At 41.0% G+C, this 20563-nt stretch overlaps 1 long non-coding RNA gene across 3 annotated transcripts; it reads left to right on the top strand.

Moving 5' to 3' along the window:
- The first annotated feature begins 11911 nt into the window (after window positions 1–11911).
- On the top strand, window positions 11912–20237 carry LOC135097729 (uncharacterized). 3 transcript variants are annotated; one of them, XR_010266086.1, is made up of 7 exons: window positions 11912–12487; window positions 13534–13703; window positions 17337–17473; window positions 17667–18238; window positions 18887–19059; window positions 19415–19580; window positions 19880–20237. It is a non-coding gene; the product is annotated as an uncharacterized LOC135097729 (long non-coding RNA). The 3 variants fall into 3 exon arrangements; XR_010266087.1 differs by having other exon boundaries at window positions 19420–19580; XR_010266088.1 differs by lacking the exon at window positions 19415–19580.
- The last annotated feature ends 326 nt before the right edge of the window (window positions 20238–20563 follow it).

Below are 20563 nucleotides of genomic sequence, written 5' to 3' on the forward strand. Positions count from 1 at the left end.
TAAATGTGGAGAGCAAGATCATGATTTAACGACGAAAAAAAAATGATAATAATAATAATAATAATAATAATAATAATAATAATAATAATAATAATAATAATAACAATGTACTGTAGTGAAAGAAAAATCCTCTTCTCTCTATTTATGTACCTGCATGTCTGTGTCTACTTCTACCTGTTTGTCTGTCTGCCTGTCCATCTGTCTAACTATCTATCTACTCACCTGCCTGCCTGTCTATTTATCCATCCATCTACCTTACTGTCTATCCGTCCATCCACGTGAATGTCCGTCAGTCTTCTTATCCACCTTTCTGTCTATCTATCTGTCTGTCTGGCTATCAATCAGTCTACCGTACTGTCTATCTGTCTATCTATCTGTCTGGTCCTGTATGTCTGTTTATCAATCTATCTATCCACCTTTCTGTCTATCAATCTACCTACCTACCTTCTTGTCTGTGTACTATCTATCTATCCTCCTATCTGTCTATCTATCTGTCTCTATCTATCAATGGTGTTATTCCTCACATTCTGATCCACAACCCTCATGTGCCTCACCGATACCCCTCCGCCACACACACACACACACACACACACACACACACACACACACACACACACACACTCAGGATTAATGTTAAGTTTTTCCCCACCCCCTATGTACATTTTCAGTTTGTTAACTGCCTAAATAATAAACCGTTTATTATTATTATTATTATTATTACACACACACACACACACACACACACACGCGGGGCCACAAACACCACTGATTGTATTCAACATATTCCTCCCTCCCCTCACTGGTGGTGCAGGTAGCCAACCACTGTTGATACCCGATCCCTGCCGCTGGAAATAGTCGCAAGTTTTCCTTTTTTTCCTTTTTTTCACTTTTTTTCTTCCTTTTTTTTTTTTTTTTTCTTTAGTCAAGTCGCCCCTTAAAACTCACGTGGAGAAAACGGGGGCTCTATTTCCAGCCTCCCCTCACACAATCGCCACGCCGTCCACTCACTCACCATCACCACTCACTCACTACTTGCCACCCACCGCCCGCTCGCCACTCGCTGCTACAAACAAATGACACCTTTAACTCCTTCACTGCAAGACAACTTTTCCCATTATGACCTACAAACTTTTTTTTTTAGAGATATATTTTAGTACTGTAGTCTCTCTTTTAGTGATTTCGTAGCATGGAAAAAAAAAGATAAAATTTAGCTATTTTTTTCTTTCCTTTCTCTCTCTCTCTCTCTCTCTCTCTCTCTCTCTCTCTCTCTCTCTCTCTCTCTCTCTCTCTCTCTCTCTCTCTCTCCCTTATCTCCTCTTCCCTCTTCACTTTATTTTCATATTTTTTTCCTTTCCTCTATTTTTCTCCTCACCTCTTCTTTCTTTATCCTTATCACGTATTTTTTTTTTTATTATCAGCTTTCTTTTTTGTTGTTTTTTATTACATTGCTCTGAGTGTGAACAAAGGACACCCATTGCAAGGAAAAGGTTAACAAGAGAGGGATGATTTTCAAATTACATCAGCTTTTTTATCAAAGTGTTAGGTTAATTTAATTTAGCTTAGGTTAGGTTAGGTTAGTTAAGGTTAATTTAATTTAGTTTAGTTTAGGTTAGGTTAGTTTAGTTTAATTTAGTTTAGTTTAGTTTAATTTAGTTTACGTTAGTTTAGTTTATGTTTAGGGTAGGTTAGGTTAGGTTAAGTTAGGTTAGGTTAGGTTAGGTTAGGTTAGGTTAGATTAAGTTAGGTTAGGCTAGTCTGGTTAGATTAGTTTAGGCTAGGTTAGGTTAGGTTAGGTCGGTTAGGTTAGGTTAGGTTAGGTTAGATAAGTTAGGTTAGGTTAGGCTAGTCTGGTTAGGTTAGTTTAGGTTTAGGTTAGGTTAGGTTGGTTAGGTTAGGTTAGGTTAAGTTAGGTTAGGTTAGGTTAGATTAAGTTAGGTTAGGTTAGGCTAGTCTGGTTAGGTTAGTTTAGGTTTAGGTTAGGTTAGGTCGGTTAGGTTAGGTTAGGTTAGGTTAGGTCGGTTAGGTTAGGTTAGGTTAAGTTTATTTAGTTGAGTTTATTTTATGTTGAGTTAAGTAAGTTAGTTTTAGCGAAGATTAAATAATGTTAGTTAAGTTTAGTGTAGGCTAAGTTAGGTTAGGTTAGGTTAGTGTAAGAGCCATTCAGCTGATTGGTTTCACTGTTGATGCCTTCCCTGCGTAGATCACGAGGAGAGAAAGCGCCATATTTTACCGAGAAATAAACTGGCAATGTCTGAAAATTAGTAGTAACAGTAAATTAGTAGTTATTTCCATAATCCCCGAACATATTCATTGATTTGCGCCTTTATTTGTATTTTGTATAACATCAGTATGGGATATGCATGACTGTTTCTGAATTCTTCCTGTAGTGTTTTTGAAGCCATTCAGTCCCACGTCTTCCAAATTTGATCCAATCCCCCATTAATAAGTCACAAAAATGCAATGGAGTTGAGAGAGTAGCTGGGTGATTCATAACGCCTTCCTTGGAAACGAAAAGTATTATCCTTAAATTCATCCTCTTTGTGACATCTGGAATATGATTAAATCGATGTTGTGTTAGTGAAAGGGTGAAGCCTAGGCCTCAGTGTTCTTTCTTCTTCTTCTTCTTCTTCTTCTTCTTCTTCTTCTTCTTCTTCTTCTTCTTCTTCTTCTTCTCCATCTTCTTTTCCTCCTCCTCCTCCTCCTCCTCCTCCTCCTTCTCCTCCTCCGTGACGCCTTCTAGGCGTCACGGAAACGTGGATAAATTCATCAAGCAGGGATTACTTAGCTGAGTACTCACTCCCTGGCTACACCATTTTTAGCTGCGAGAGAACTCACCGTGCGGGAGGCGGTGTTATGTTTTACGTAAAAAGTAATCTTCATCCTCGTTTACTCCCGATCCCAACCATTGCTAATATAGACGTCACTTTCATCCAGTTAGAAAATAAATCTCGTAAAATAACATTAGGTCTCGTCTATCGCCCTCCAGCCCAGTCACCCGCTACAGACGAAAAACTTTATGACCTTATCGCGGACATTTGCTGCGTTAATAATTGCATAATTATGGGGGACTTTAATCTTCCAGTCACGAGGTGGGGTGAACCACTGACGGCTCACGCAGGCCAGCATCTCTACGGGAGTATCCTTGAAAGCTCCCTCCACCAGCACGTCATGCATCCGACGAGAGGTAACAATATCCTAGATATTGTTTTAACAACTGGTGAAGAGTCAGTAAAAGACCTAAAAATTGGACCAGAACTGAGTTCCAGCGATCATCGTAGCTTACTTTTCACCATAAATTTTGACAAAGCTAAAGTAAGCGAAAGTAAAGAAAAAGTGCCAGACTATCGGCGTGCTAACTTTGAGAGACTTCGCATGCAGCTTGCATCCATAGACTGGAATGAACTGCTGGAAACACCAGACATAAACAACGCATGGGAAGTCTTTGCTAAAAAGTTAAATGAAACTACGTTTTTGTGTGTACCGCAACGAAACAGACGGAAGGTAAAAAACACCAAACCGAAATGGTGGAACAATGAAATTAGGTGCTGCCTTCTGGCTAAGAAAAATGCGTACCACAAATACATACTAACACAAAATAATGATGATAAACTAGAGCATGACAGATTACGTAGAAAAACTAAAAAGCTGATCAAATGCAGCAAAAAATCTGTCGAAGCTCAGATCGCGAACTCATGTAAAACGAACCCAAAAGAATTTTACAGTTATGTAAAAGCAAAAAGGGTCGTAACATCAACGATTGGTCCATTAATAACAGAAAATGGTAAACAAATAACAAGCGAAACAGACATGGCGAATACCCTGAACGAGTACTTCTCAACCGTCTTCACGACTGAGGATGTTCAGGGCAGTCTGCCGACCCCCACGCCTCAGTCACGAGGCACCACGCTGCCAGACTTCACCATCACAGAAAGTGAAATCCTCTCAGTCACAAAGAGCATGAACGTAAACAAAACAGCCGGGCCAGACAAGATATCACCCAGGCTTCTTAAAGAAGCAAGAAATGAGCTCGTGAAACCGCTTACAATTTTATTCAATAAAACTTTGCTAGCGGGTAAAGTTCCCCACGAATGGAAACTAGCAAATGTCACGCCAATCTTTAAAAAAGGAAATAAATCTCTCCCAGCCAATTACAGGCCGATCAGTCTCACTTCAGTAGTGTGTAAGCTGATGGAAACAATAATTAGAGATAAAATTGTTAAATATTTAGAAGAAAATAAAATCATAAAGGATTCGCAACACGGTTTCAGAACCAAGCGCTCCTGCTTAACAAACTTACTAGACTTCTTTTATGAAGTATTTAACTCGTATGACGAGACAAAAGCTGTTGATATTATCTACCTTGATTTCCAGAAAGCTTTCGACACTGTTCCCCATAAGAGACTCATCAGTAAAGTAAAAGCTCACGGCATTGCCGGAAACACCCTGAAATGGCTGAGAGACTGGCTCTCTGACAGAAAACAGCGTGTTGTAATAAATGGAAAAGAGTCAGAGTGGCATAAGGTAAATAGCGGCGTTCCTCAAGGCTCTGTATTAGGACCAGTACTCTTCATAATGTACACAAATGATATTGATGAAGGGATAAACTGCAAAATAAGTAAATTTGCAGACGACACCAAAATAACAAGTAGAGTTACGTCTGTGTCACAATGGCAGGAACTGCAGTGTGACCTCAATAAACTAACAAGCTGGGCAGAAAAATGGCAGATGAGATTCAATATAGAAAAGTGCAAAATTCTACATATCGGAAGCAACAATGTTCAGGCGAGATATGTAATGAATAACATGCCACTGTCAAGTGCTGATAAAGGAAAAGATCTTGGTGTCGTTGTGTCAAACGACCTAAAGCCGAGTCAACACTGCACAGAAACAGTAAAGACGGCAAATAAATTAGTAGGGTTCATTGGAAGAACCTTTGAATTTAAATCAGAAAAGGTTATACTTGCCTTATATAACTCACTGGTGCGCCCTCATCTAGAATACTGTGTACAGTTCTGGTCACCATACTACAAAAAAGACATTGAAAAACTAGAAAAGATACAGCGCAGAGTCACAAAGATGATTCCAAGATTGCGCAATAAGCCGTATGAGGAACGACTGGAAGAACTAAACCTATTTAGTTTAACAAAGCGCAGGATAAGAGGAGACCTAATTGAAGTGTTCAAAATTTTCAAAGGATATAGTAACATTGATGCACATAATTATTTTACCATTGATCATTCTAACCTAACAAGAAATAATGGATTCAAGATTATACCCAAACGTTTTAAATCCCACGAAGCCAAACATTTCTTCTTTAATCGTATAGTAAATATATGGAATAAACTTCCTGCCGAAATTGTAAACAGCAATACTATTGAATCATTCAAAAATAAAATAGACAAATATTTAAAAGCAAATCCCCAACAAGCTCTCTTCTTGTCCGAATAATTACTAAATTCACTATTTAAACTCTTATTCAACAGTTTTAATATAACTTGTATTAACTTTCAGATAGGCGTATAGAGTTCACCGTAGGGTGAATAGTAGAACTTCCTTTCATCCTTTCCTATGAAAATTTCCATGTCAGTTTTTCCATACTGCATGGTACTTTTCCCAACTATTTCCATGCCAGCGCAAGCTGGAGGGAGTGGTGGGTGGGGAGGAGCCTTCTGCTATGCTGTCCTGTCTCTCTTCACTGTAGCTAGTTAGAAGTAGTTACCAAACAGCCTTGCAAGGACCAAAAGGTCTGTTGCTGTTTGGCTTTCCTTTGTATTCCTTTGTATTCCTCCTCCTGTCAGGTGTCGCCAGAGCGGATCAACCTTCTCCAACGCACTCTGTCTTCTGCGCCTCTCCCAGTCACAGCCATTATAAGCATGTCTTTCACTGCATACATAAACCTTCTCTCAGGTCTTCCTCTCTTTCTCCTACCGGTAGATCCATCCACAGCATCCTCCTCCTCCTCCTCCTCCCCACCCACTCCTCGTCTGTCCTCCTGACACGCCCACGCCACCTCAGTCTCGCCGTGTGTAAAGAGGCGTGTATAGCAGGCAGTTTGTGTAATGCAGTTGAATTTGACGTGAAGAAGCCAATGAAAAGATAATGTATCCTTTTTTCTTTTTTTCTTTTTTCTTTTCTTTTCTTTCAGTGGCTAAAAATCGTTGCTATTGTTCAGTGTATGCGCTGGTGTGTTTTATGAATGTAGGAACACAAATATTAACAGTGGCAAAAATATGGGAATTAGATAATCAGTTAGTCATTCGGCTAGTCAGTCAGTCAGTCAGTTTGTTAGTTAGTCAGCCAGTCAGTCAGTCAGTCATTCAGTCAGTGAGCCGGTCAGCCAGTTAGTCAGTCAGTTGATTAAAAAGTCACCAGTTCATTCACTTGTCATCCGCTTTATTCATTCATTCATTCATTCATTGTCATTCATTTATTCATTCAGTCAGTCAGTCAGTCAGCTCTCAGTTTGTCAGTTAGTCATCCTGTTCATTCATCTCATTCATTCATTCATTCACTCCTCCAATCACTCACTCCCTCATTCACTCATTCACTCACTCATCCGACCTAATCACCACAGTCCCTCACCACCACTCACCACCACAACTTGAGGCACAGAAAAACTGACAAGATCGAACCAAATCTCACGCTGACTAACCTTCCTCCTCCTCCTCCTCCTCCTCCTCCTCCTCCAGACAAGAGATAACTTAGACTGAAATTACCACGATAAGGAGAAGAGGACACCAACCTTTCTCCATTCCTCCTCCTCCTCCTCCTCCTCCTCCTCCTCCTCTTCCTCCTCACCCTTGCCCCGTAATCGTTAACCACTGCACTAAACAAACTTATTTCTATTTCCTCTTGTCCCCTTAATATATCCCTTTTCTCTCTCTCTCTCTCTCTCTCTCTCTCTCTCTCTCTCTCTCTCTCTCTCTCTCTCTCTCTCTCTCTCTCTCTCTCTCTCTCTCAGCTGAATTCATTTTCCACCGAAGTTTCTTGTTGACTCACTTCTCGCCTTCATAATCTCCTCTTTCTCTTTCTTTTTTCTTGCTTTCCTTTCTTTTTTTCCTTCCTTCCTTCTTTCTTTCCTTCCTCTGTTTTTCTTTGTCCTCCTCCTTCCCTCTCTCTCTCTCTCTTTCCTCTCGCATACAAAGGTGAGAGAATCTTTTGAAGTCAATCAGGAAAGGCATCATCTGAATCTCTCTCTCTCTCTCTCTCTCTCTCTCTCTCTCTCTCTCTCTCTCTCTCTCTCTCTCTCTCAGGTGTTATTTGGCGTTCATTTGCATCGTTTTCTTTCAATCAATATCTCCACCACCACCACCACCGCCACCACAACCACTACCACCACCACCACCACCACCACCATCACCACCGCCAATCTCCATCCATTCCTCTCTTCTTATCTTTCCTGTTCCCTCTCACTCTCCCTCTCTGCTTCCACTCTTCCTCTGCCCATCACTTTGCTCTGTACTCTCACTGCCTGCGCTGGTACTCAGAGGATAAAGGCTTCAGAGAGAGAGAGAGAGAGAGAGAGAGAGAGAGAGATTATTTTCATATTAGTTTATTGCAAGTGCATTCTATGATCTGTACCTATCTCCATTAATAAACTACGTGTTGGAAAACAGGATAGAACAGGACAAGACATCTCCCCGCCCACCTCTCCCTTCACCTGTGTACTGAGAGAAAACGGGTGATAGACAAAACCACGTAGGTCCTGCATAGAAAACGGAGTCACGGGTATTCTGTGGTAAAGAATGAAAACTAAGGAAGATTCTGTAGTAGACTGCCAATGCTAACGCTGCTGATTTTAAATATTGGAATTTTTTTTTTTTTAGTAATCACAATAACAAGAACAACAAAATGGGGAAGGAAAAAAAAATGTCAATGAAGGCGCAGGTACACAAAAAGTAGAGCAAAAAACGGATTATCCAAAATTAAGAGAAGTATTTTGAAATCTCCTTGGAAGAGTTCAAGTCACAGGCAAGGGAAAATACAGAAGCAGGCAGGGAGTTCCAGAGTTCACCGGTATAAGTTCATGAAGGACTGAGAATGTTGGTTGACTCTTACATTCGGGGGGGGGGTGGACAAAATGGCGGTGAGAGAAAGTAGAAAACTTTGTGCAGCGAATGATCAGAAAGTTAATAATTACATATAGTCACAGTATTACGCGTTAACATCTGACTCGCATACAAAACAGCGTGAGTAATGATGGTCAGCAATATTAATTAGATGCTATCGCTCCACTGATCTGAAAAATAAGGAATTAATGACATGTAATCACAGGAAGTTACATTTAAAGAGCCACACGAAGCCTTGAATCCAGACTAGGCAGCGTGTCCATAACTCACCAGGTACCACCACCACCACCACCACCACCACCACCACCACCACCAGGCAAGACAGGTGCTCGAGGCGGAAAGATTTTGACTCGTACTCGTAAACATTTCCTCGTTGTGTCCCTCACGTGTAGCAGGCTGTGGCGGGGATAATTTGTGGTTTTAGAGACTGTTTTCATGATTGTAGTCATAGCTTATCAAGAATTCTAAACTGGCAATATGAAAACACCTTAAAGAACACAACTACTGATCTCTTAAGAACACAAAATAATGGAAGCAGCAGGAAGCCATCAGGCCTACACGTGGCACTCCCTGTGTCAAACGTGCCACCCTGTTTCCACCCATCATCCCCATCCATAAATTTGTCTTAATTTTTTAAAGTTTCTAATGACTCAGCACTAACAAGCTAATTACTGCGTCTATCCCATTCATCTACCACTCTGTGAGAACCAATTCAATCCTATCTTTTTTTTAAATCTAACCTTTTCAAGACTGAACCCGTTATTTCTTGTTCTATCCTCATTACTGATCCTGAGAATTTTGGCTACGTCACCCTTATTGTACCCCCTGTAAAACTTAGACTTTCATCAGATCCCTTCTTAACCTATGTCGCTGTAAAAAATGTAAATCTAAAAGCTTCTGTCTTTTTGTAAGGAATAACCCTCATCCCCTGTATCTCTTTGGTTGCTCTAGAAAAGTGTAGTAGTAGTAGTAGTAGTAGTAGTAGTAACAGTACATGCTAATAGTAATAATGGGAGTACTGGTGTTTGCAGAAATAGTATTAGTAGTGGTAAAAGTAAGGGAAGGTTAAGATGAGAATGAAAGAAAACACTGTCAAGAACACCATTAGTGATTTCTGCAGCTTTTGTAAATAATCCTGATGAGAAAACAAAGTGTCTGAGAATTCGTGGGCGTAAGCTTGAGGGAACACGAGAAATGTAATAAAAATGAGAGTTCTGTCCGCCACTGTACCTTATAGGAGATGGAAATAGAAATAGATAAGTGAATATATAAACATAAATAAATAGATAGAGAGAGAGAGAGAGAGAGAGAGAGAGAGAGAGAGAGAGAGAGAGAGAGAGGGGGGAGGGGGGAGAGAAGAAGATTGAAAGTGAGAGAGATTCAGCCAACCTCTCCTTCTCCAGCGGAATTGCAGTAGGCTCTCCGAGTGTTAAGGAGAGGAGGCCTAATTGTTGCAGGTGTGGAAGGGTTTTGTCTCCTGTGTCAACCTTAGTTATCACTGCTCGCAAATTTGTATCTCATTAGTTAAGCAGGTAAGTGAAGCAAGGCGACCTGTCCCCCCATCCTCCTCCTCCTTCTCCTGTTTCTCCTCTTCCTCCTCCTCCCATCTCTGTTCTACACTTCTCTCTCTCTCTCCTACGTATTTCTTTCTTCTTCTCTTCTCTCTCTGCTTTCCTTTTCCTCCACCTTCCCTTTCCTACTTCCTCCTCCTCCTCCTCCTCCTCCTCCTCCTCCTCCTCCTCCTCCTCCTCCTCCTCCTCCTCCTCTTCCTCCTCCTCCTCCTTCTTTCATTTTTCTCCCTTTTCTCCCTCTCTGCTCTCTTTCCTTCCCTCTTTCCTTCATTTCCTCCTCCTCCTCCTCCTCCTCCTCCTCCTCCTCCTCCTCCTCCTCCTCCTCCTACTACTACTACTACTACTACTACTACTACTACTACTACTAGTCCAATACTTCTCTCCCCTTCCTCTCTTCTCTTTTCTTCTCTTTTCATTCTCACTTCTTTCGTGTATTCAGAGGAGAGGTAGGTGAGGAGAAAAGAGAGGAGAGAAGAGAGGGAAAGATGGAGTGGAAAGGAAACTGGAAAGAGGAGGAAAAGTTAGGAAGAAGGAAGAGAGAGAGAGAGAAAAAAAGACATGGAGAGGGAAAGAAAGGAAACTGAAGGCTGAAGGGAGGGAGAGAGAGGGAGGAAACAGGTTAGAGGAATGGAGGAAAGTAAAGAGTCGAATTAGAAATGGAGGAGGGAGGATACGATGCAAGGAGTGTTTGTAAAGTGAGCGCTGATTGGCTGGTGCAGTACGTCCGTAGCTGCGTGATTCAGTGGTGTGTATAGCCTGCCTTGTGTTGCTTCCTGGGGGCCTGGGTCTGGTCTCGTCTTGCCTGGAGGTGGTAACACTCAGAGGGAAGACCAATCACAACTCTTTATCTTGTGTTGTTTGGTGTGTGCTTGGCTTTTGTCACGTTTGTAATTACTCAAGGGGAAAGGTTAATTCATTACAAAGTTTATATATTTTATTGGTATGGGTATTCTTTGGTAATTCTGGATACTATTGCAAAAAAAAAATGTTTGGGTTAATAGAGAGAGAGAAGAAAAGAAAGATAGAATTTATATATTTTACCTGTTAATCCTTTGAGTGCTAATGATGCTATGACAGTCCATTAAGTTTGCAAGGAGAGAGAGAGAGAGAGAGAGAGAGAGAGAGAGAGAGAGAGAGAGAGAGAGAGAGAGAGAGAGAGAGAGAGAGAGAGAGAGAGAGAGAGAGAGAGAGAATCACCATGACAGCAGGAAACTAATATGTGAGCCCTTTCCTGTCACCCCCTCCCTCTTTCACCATTCCTACTCCCTTCTTCCCTTCTCCTATTCCCCTTACCTTTCCTCCCTTTTCCTCCCTTTTCCTCCAGCTGACCCTTGTTTTTGTTTCCCATTTTTTCTTCACCTGGGTAATTTTGTCGGGGGTTGGGGGAAACATACTGATACGATCTCTCTCTCTCTCTCTCTCTCTCTCTCTCTCTCTCTCTCTCTCTCTCTCTCTCTCTCTCTCTCTCTCTCTCTCGAAAATTGAAGGTGGGGAGAGCAGAGGGGAGGGAGAGGGAGGAGGAGAAAGGGGGAGGTGGTGATTTGAAGGTGATGCGACTGTGATGGCTGTGCTGTGATAATGTGCTGATGATGATGATGGTGATGGTGACGGTTCATTCAATTCTTGTTGGTTTGTCTGATGTGTGTGTGTGTGTGTGTGTGTGTGTGTGTGTGTGTGTGTGTGTGTGTGTGTGTGTTCGCCTTAATATTACATCTTTCCCTCACTTCTTTCCTTTCTCACTTATTTCTCGTCTGTTTTTTTTTTTTTTTTATAGTTCTTCATTTTTTTCTCTTCCTCATTTCTTCTTTTATATTTTCCCTCGTACATTTGCTGTGTGTCGCTCAAATTTCCTTCACTCTTCGTCATTTCTCTTCCATATTTCCTTGACATAACCTGTCATCTCTCTCTCTCTCTCTCTCTCTCTCTCTCTCTCTCTCTCTCTCTCTCTCTCTCTCTCTCTCTCTCTCTCTCTCTCACTCACTTTTTCTTATCTTTCTTTTCACAAACACCGTAATCTTTCCCTATCACCTTCCATTTACCTAAACATCACCTGACTGACATTCTCACCTTCCCCTCTTACTCTCCCCATCACCTTCTCCCTCTCCTCTCTCTCTCTCTCTCTCTCTCTCTCTCTCTCTCTCTCTCTCTCTCTCTCTTAAGCATCCAGGGGCCAGATCCACGAAACGGTTGCTACTTTTAACAAACTGCGATCAGCGCCCATTATCAACCTCGGACCGCCATATGGTATCCACGAACGCATAAGAGGTTGGTGTTGCCATAGTAGCAAGGTTGTAAAGTTACAACCTCCTGAGGTGATGTAGGTTAACTCCACCTCGCCTGAAAACTCTTATATAAATATTTATGTGCACAAAATAACCTTTTTTTAATTGTTTACAAGCTTTACCAGCAAGGAAGCATGGTTTTGTGATGCATAAAGTGAAATCTTGCATGGAACACTGAAAACAAATGAAGAGGCTGATTTGTCCCACACGTGCGCACTCCCCATTCCCCCACCCACTAACAAGTGTGTACTGTGATTACGTATTGTTTTCGTCGTTTCTTGTGCATATATTGGATATTTTCTTAACATACTACCACGTTCGTGCCTTGAGGCAAGAAAGGCGCTTTCAGGATCGCCACGACCCCTTGGCATTGAGTGATAATGAGCTCATGATCAAATATCGCTTCCCGCGGCAGACCTACTAAACCTCTTGTTTGAGGAGATGCAGCCTCAGCTGGAGAGAAGGACAAGGCATAGCCAGGCATTACCAACTCACACCCAGGTTCTGCTGGCCCAGAGACTGTTTGCCAGTGGGCCCTTCCAAAACGTCATTGGAGACACTGCTGGTAAGATGATACTGGTGTTGCATGCTTCAGTACAGGGGCTGGCTGTTGTGGAAGTTATCAGGGAGCCCTTTCCCTGACCTTATTAATGGTCTATTCTCTTACATTCTTCGCATATACCTTTAGATACACATAAAACGTAACTTTAAGGCGAGGAAGAAGTGCCCCTGCCCTTCAGGGAGTCCAAGGGATGGGCGAAGGCCCCCCAGAGATTAGGTTAGTCACCGTACACTTTTATAAGAAACATTACCTAATCCAACATAACCACAGGGGCTAGACCCACCCTTAAGGACACTACTATAAGTTAGCATAACCTGTGGAACCCCTGAAGGATGGGGGTACATATATGTTTCAGGTTTATCAAGAGGTACTGTATATGTGAAAGAATGGAAGAGGATAGACGTGTAATAAGGACAAGAGAGGACTCCAAACAATTACCACTACTTTTTGTGTAAACAAATTGCATAATATCCCATAAATAACTTTTGTAGGTGAATAAACTGATGTTCAGTGTGGTGAATAATACTTAAGTGTGGCTGACTTTCAAGGATAAAAGGCATAAAAGTCAACCTGCTGCATGCCACAGTTTATAAAGTTGTAATCCAGTGTTAGGAACATGCCAAGATTAGTTAATAGTGTCAAAATATGTGAGTGCACAATTGATAAGGAGGGATGAGGGATGATGCCAACCTTACCAAACCTGCTGTCAAGTACCCCTGGGGCTGTCCCTTCCTCACACACCACATTATTATTCATGTGTACAAATATTTCTAGACTTGTAGGTTTATTTCTGACATGTTTCTAACACTGTCTTGAGGATAACTTGATTTATTATACTGCTGGCAAAAAAAGTTGACAGATGTAATGTGTGCATGAATACGGCTGCACTCATGGAAACAACACTGTACTACAGCTACAAGGATCACATTACATTGCTGCTGTTTTTTTTTCTCTCTCTCTCTCTCTCTCTCTTACAGCAGAAACATATATCTTATTTAAAATAAATAAATAAATAAAATGAAAACTAATGGCTTATAATCTGCTTTCAGGACCTATGCAAGCAAGTGTCAGCAGGGTCTTCAAGTGTGTGTGTGCACCGTGTTGAGTGATAAGTCAGTGCAGGAAATCAAGATGCCTCCAACACACCTTGATCAAAGGAGAACTGCACACCAGTTCTTCAGGATTAAAAATTTCCTAACGGTTATTGGGGCCATTGATGGTAAGATTAACAATAATGTATTTTATTTTAAATTTAGTGCTGTTGTTATAATCTATCACTTCATCGGTGTTTCCTTTGAGTGAAAGGTATCTCACAGCCTCAAGTTCCTGTTAAGCATTAAAAAGTTTTCATATTTTATGTATATATATATATATATATATATATATATATATATATATGTATATATATATATATATATATATATATATATATATATATATATATATATATATATATATATATATATATATATATATATTTTTTTTTTTTTTTTTTTTTTTTTTTATGTAGGAAGGACACTGGCCAAGGGCAACAAAAATCTAATAAAAAAAAATGCCCACTGAAATGCCAGTCCCTAAAAGGGTCAAAGCAGTGGTCAAAAATTGGTGGACAAGTGTCTCGAAACCTCCCTCTTGAAGGAATTCAAGTCATAGGAAGATGGAAATACAGAAGCAGGCAAGGAGTTCCAGAGTTTACCAGAGAAAGGGATGAATGATTGAGAATACTGGTTAACTCTTGCGTTAGAGAGGTGGACAGAATAGGAGTGAGAGAAAGAAGAAAGTCTTGTGCAGCGAGGCCGCGGAAGGAGGGGAGGCATGCAGTTAGCAAGATCAGAAGAGCAGTTAGCATGAAAATAGCGGTAGAAGACAGCTAGAGATGCAACATTGCGGCGGTGAGAGAGAGGCTGAAGACAGTCAGTTAGAGGAGAGGAGTTGATGAGACGAAAAGCTTTTGATTCCACCCTGTCTAGAACAGCAGTATGAGTGGAACCCCCCCAGACATGTGAAGCATACTCCATACATGGACGGATAAGGCCCTTGTACAGAGTTAGCAGCTGGGGGGTGAGAAAAACTGGCGGAGACGTCTCAGAACACCTAACTTCATAGAAGCTGTTTTAGCTAGAGATGAGATGTGAAGTTTCCAGTTCAGATTTTAAGTAAAGGACAGACCGAGGATGTTCAGTGTAGAAGAGGGGGACAGTTGAGTGTCATTGAAGAAGAGGGGATAGTTGTCTGGAAGATTGTGTCGAGTTGATAGATGGAGGAATTGAGTTTTTGAGGCATTGAACAATACCAAGTTTGCTCTGCCCCAATCAGAAATTTTAGAAAGATCAGAAGTCAGGCGTTCTGTGGCTTCCCTGCGTGATATGTTTACCTCCTGAAGGGTTGGACGTCTATGAAAAGACGTGGAAAAGTGCAGGGTGGTATCATCAGCATAGGAGTGGATAGGACAAGAAGTTTGGTTTAGAAGATCATTAATGAATAATAAGAAGAGAGTGGGTGACAGGACAGAACCCTGAGGAACACCACTGTTAATAGATTTAGGAGAAGACCAGTGACCGTCTACCACAGCAGCAATAGAACGGTCAGAAAGGAAACTTGAGATGAAGTTACAGAGAGAAGGATAGAAACCGTAGGAGGGTAGTTTGGAAATCAAAGCTTTGTGCCAGACTCTATCAAAGGCTTTTGATATGTCCAAGGCAACAGCAAAAGTTTCACCAAAGTCTCTAAAAGAGGATGACCAAGACTCAGTAAGGAAAGCCAGAAGATCACCAGTAGAGCGGCCTTGACGGAACCCATACTGGCGATCAGATAGAAGGTTGTGAAGTGATAGATGTTTAAGAATCTTCCTGTTGAGGATAGATTCAAAAACTTTAGATAAGCAGGAAATTAAAGCAATAGGACGGTAGTTTGAGGGATTAGAGCGGTCACCCTTTTTAGGAACAGGTTGAATGTAGGCAAACTTCCAGCAAGAAGGAAAGGTAGATGTTGACAGACAGAGCTGAAAGAGTTTGACTAGGCAAGGTGCAAGCACGGAGGCACAGTTTCGGAGAACAATAGGAGGGACCCCATCAGGTCCATAAGCCTTCTGAGGGTTTTGGCCAGCGAGGGCATGGAAAACATCATTACGAAGAATTTTAATACGAGGCATGAAGTAGTCAGAGGGTGGAGGAGAGGGAGGAACAAGCCCAGAATCGTCCAAGGTAGAGTTTTTAGCAAAGGTTTGAGCAAAGAGTTCAGCTTTAGAAATAGATGTGATAGCAGTGGTGCCATCTGGTTGAAGTAGAGGAGGGAAAGAAGAAGAAGCAAAGTTATTGGAGATATTTTTGGCTAGATGCCAGAAATCACGAGGGGAGTTAGATCTTGAAAGGTTTTGACATTTTCTGTTAATGAAGGAGTTTTTGGCTAGTTGGAGAACAGACTTGGCATGGTTCCGGGCAGAAATATAAAGTGCATGAGATTCTGGTGAAGGAAGGCTTAAGTACCTTTTGTGGGCCACTTCTCTATCATGTATAGCACGAGAACAAGCTGTGTTAAACCAAGGTTTAGAAGGTTTAGGACGAGAAAAAGAGTGAGGAATGTACGCCTCCATGCCAGACACTATCACCTCTGTTATGCGCTCAGCACACAAAGACGGGTCTCTGACACGGAAGCAGTAGTCATTCCAAGGAAAATCAGCAAAATACCGCCTCAGGTCCCCCCAACTAGCAGAGGCAAAACGCCAGAGGCACCTTCGCTTAGGGGGATCCTGAGGAGGGATTGGAGTGATAGGACAAAATAAAGATATGAGATTGTGATCGGAGGAGCCCAACGGAGAAGAAAGGGTGACAGCATAAGCAGAAGGATTAGAGGTCAGGAAAAGGTCAAGAATGTTGGGCGTATCTCCAAGACGGTCAGGAATACGAGTAGGGTGTTGCACCAATTGCTCCAGGTCATGGAGGATAGCAAAGTTGTAGGCTAGTTCACCAGGATGGTCAGTGAAGGGAGAGGAAAGCCAAAGCTGGTGGTGAACATTGAAGTCTCCAAGAATGGAGATCTCTGCAAAAGGGAAGAGGGTCAGAATGTGCTCCACTTTGGAAGTTAAGTAGTCAAAGAATTTCTTATAGTCAGAGGAGTTAGGAGAGAGGTATACAGCACAGATAAATTTAGTATGAGAATGACTCTGTAGTCATAGCCAGATGGTGGAAAACTCGGAAGATTCAAGAGCGTGGGCACGAGAGCAGGTTAAGTCATTGCGCACATAAACGCAGCATCCAGCTTTGGATCGAAAATGAGGATAGAGAAAGTAGGAGGGAACAGAAAAGGGGCTACTGTCAGTTGCCTCAGACACCTGAGTTTCAGTGAGGAAAAGAAGATGAGGTTTAGAGGAGGAGAGGTGGTGTTCTACAGATTGAAAATTAGATCTTAGACCGCGAATGTTGCAGAAGTTAATGAAGAAAAAGTTGAGGGGGGTGTCAAGACACTTAGGGTCGTCGACGGAAAGGCAGTCCGACCTGGGGACATTTATGGTCCCCTCCCCAGATGGGGACTCCGAGGCTGGTGTAGGAGTCGCCATGATTTTAAAATTTTTTGAGTGAAGGGTGTGTGTGTTATTAGGTGCTTGTAGTTTTGTGTGGAGGAAGAGAGTTGTCTTTAGAGGGCAGGCTGTGACTACCCCCTTGTGTTGTGAGACACAAAGGGAAACGTTCAGTGAGGTCACAGCTGGGTTTAATGATAAGTTCACAGCACCCCCTGAACAGTGCTTTAGACCTCACTGGGAGTAATTATCGTTTCGGCAGGTGTCTACTGCCTCCTCCTATATATGTAGCTACTGTGTAACATGATCATGTAATAGTTTCTTTTGTGTGCACAGGCAGCCACATTACCATGAAGGAGCAAAGTGTGGATGAGGCCCTCTACTTGAACTGGAAAAGGTATCACTCCCTCTGAACATCCAACTTGTTTGTGATGCAAGTGAAGTGATCCTCAGCTACTCCTCCAGATTGCCAGGTATATAGCATTATTGCATCACATGTTTACCCAACCATGTATTTTATTGATTTTCATGTGACTGCACATGGTTACTGGTATTGCATAAGAAAACATAGTGTGATAAGCCTTGACATTAGTTATAAATGAACACTTGATATACTCTTTTATAAGTAATGAATCCTCTTGTAGTATGAAATCTCACTTTTCACAGGTGCCTGCACTCTTGTGGAGGTGGCTTGCAGTACAGACCCATCAAGTGTGTCAAAATAATTAATACTTGCCTGCTCCTACACAACTGCTGCATCAAGTTCCTGATGACATATGTACTTGTCACTATTTTTCTGGTAGTTGACAGGATATATCTGTATCATGGACATTAGATTTAACCGAGTACAGTCATGAATGTTCTTACACTTGTTGTTGGGGTAATGAAATTTGTCAGAAGTGTACCATCATTTAACAAAAATAAACATTCTTTTTTTTTTTTTTTCCTACAAAGATGTCTGAAAGTCATTATGGTTTGGGCTAGTTTTAGATCATCAGAATGCTAAATGTCAAACTACATGACTGTTCCTCTACAATATAACTTTAAACAAATGGAACAGTTAGGTTCCAGTCCCTAGACCTCTCAGACCCTCACAAAAGTCTGCTTACAGCTACCACCTCTTGAGGATGAAACAGTGCCCCATGCTGATACCAACCCTGCTGTGCTGTCGAGGGATCAGTGTGCTTCAGGCAGAATTGTGTAGCAAGAAATCATACAAAACTTCTTCCAGCACTGAAGTATGGAAGTGAGGTCAGTAATCATGTAATGAGTGAAATAATGGTTTTCCATGTATCACTGCATACTAAATGAAAGAGATCAGTGCAACATTTAAATTCATCAAATACTTAAGTGGCTTGCTAGTATTAGGTATGAATAACACAAATAGATTAAAAAAGTGCTGTAGATTTATTTAAAAATAAAATAAAATTACCAATTACCAAAGTCTTTGCAAGAAAAAGAAAAATATAACATATATGAGTATAGTTCACATCCTGAAAAAAAAAAAAAAAGTAAATAAACTTATTTACAGAAATGTCCACCAGCAGGTCACCACAAAACACTAATCTTACTTTTGTATTTTAAGTAACACAGAAGCATTGTAGGTATCACAGTGAAGTTTGGTATTATATTGCACTAACATTAACATGCTGCTCGAGGTTAATGATAGAATTGCTACAACTTAATTCTACAGAAAAGAAATATTGCTTAATATAACTTAATTTGATAACTTAGTCTTATAACTTAACTTAATAAAGATAAACTTATGAAAGGTAAACATTAAAATGCTATAAATTATTGGTGGCTGGTGTTGGCATTAATGAAGTGCTCAGTAAGTGTTACCAGCTGCTGCAATGAATGCACAATGTTCCTCTGCACTTCAACAGATTGTCAAAGTGCCTGGGACATGTTTTGTACAGCCAGCTGCACCATCACCAGCTCGTCCATACTCCGACTAATCTGCTGTTGGGTTTCCTGTGCTTGAGAGAGAACTTCCAAGTCAGAGTGGCCATCTGAAATACAGTTTAGAAGCAAACATGACTACACCTCAAGTTACAAAGTAAGTGGTATTTCAAGTTACATGTCACGCTATCTTGCTGTGTCCTTTTACCTCATTTGCTCCTTGGACCTTTCTGCTATACTGTACCCAGGCTGGTGGTGTGATGCACTTATGGAATCAACACTTTATATGCCTCAGAGATGTATTCCTCAAAAAAAAAAATAAATAAATATAATAAAAAAATAAAATAAAAAATTAGGTCAGAGTAGCAAGAACAACAGACTTAGTGGCAGGAGTTGTATAATCAGTGTTCATTGTACTGGAGGACACAACTGAATACATGTTAACATGTTATTCACCATTGCATGTAGTCATCTATAATGAGCATAATTTGAACAAAGATCTCCTCATCCAGTGCAGATGATACACCATTGTCAAATCCAGAGGCCCCTGTGGACCCAGCGACACCAGCAGAAGAGGGTTGGATGGCTCCAACACCACTGCTGGTGGAAGGCTGTGGTCCTAGAGGCCCTGACACTTCTGGAGAAAAAAAAAAAAAAAAAAAGCTGTCATTACTGCAGGTAGAGAATAAGCTGGTATTCTTTGAGTGATGTTTTTATTGACAAATTTTTCTTTTAATTAGCAGTCAACCTAGTCATGTCTGTGTTTATCACATGGTTTTGCTGAGTTGATGAGCAAATGTGCAGATGAACATTCATGAAGATGAGTGTTGGACATGATGCTGCCAGCCCCATGGAAGATGATGCTGTAGCACAATTATTGTTACATTACAGTACTGCACTTAAAAACAGCATTAATTTACAAAATGTAATTTGACCTTTGTTAGTTTACTTATGCAGTGTGGTGCCATCACTTTCAGGGTATGGCAGTCCTGCAAATGTTGTGTGAGACAACATCCACAGCATGACCAACTCCACAGCAGTGTGTGTTGTCTCATCTGGAGGCCCCCACCTGCATGGATATGAATGTTGCAATTATCACCCACTTAGAAGTTCACATGTAAAGCCAAATCAACTTGGTGTAAATCATGAATGCATTAGAGCACAATAATGTTATCTAGCACTGCAGTGGTCATTGTCTCAGACCTGACTGCCAGAGGTACTGTACATACTCCTATTTATAATCCATTGCTTAGTTGGTTCTTGGTTATGTTTATTGACTATATGGGTAAATTTTGTAACAGCACCAATAATTAAATACATGTACACAAGAGCAAACTTCTTTTTATACAACTGCAGGGGTTTTAAGCACTGCTAACAATCACCTAACCTAACTAACCTAACCTAACCTAACCCTCCTTCCTCAACAAAGTAAAACCAATGTTCAAGAAATAAAATTTATTACAGCAGTTTGTGTCCCAAAGGCTGACCAGAAAGAAACTTTTTTTTTTTTCTCCCAATATGTAACTGAAAGTCATACAGAGGAATTTGTTCATATTACTCAAAACAATGTTCAGCAATGCCCAAAACATTAGTTAATTAAATTCCATGAGCAATTAGGTCAAGACAAAATATGAATCAAATATGGTAGTGTGGGTAAATTT

The sequence above is a fragment of the Scylla paramamosain genome, unplaced genomic scaffold (genome assembly GCF_035594125.1).
Source record: "Scylla paramamosain isolate STU-SP2022 unplaced genomic scaffold, ASM3559412v1 Contig30, whole genome shotgun sequence".
NCBI lineage: Eukaryota > Metazoa > Arthropoda > Malacostraca > Decapoda > Portunidae > Scylla > Scylla paramamosain.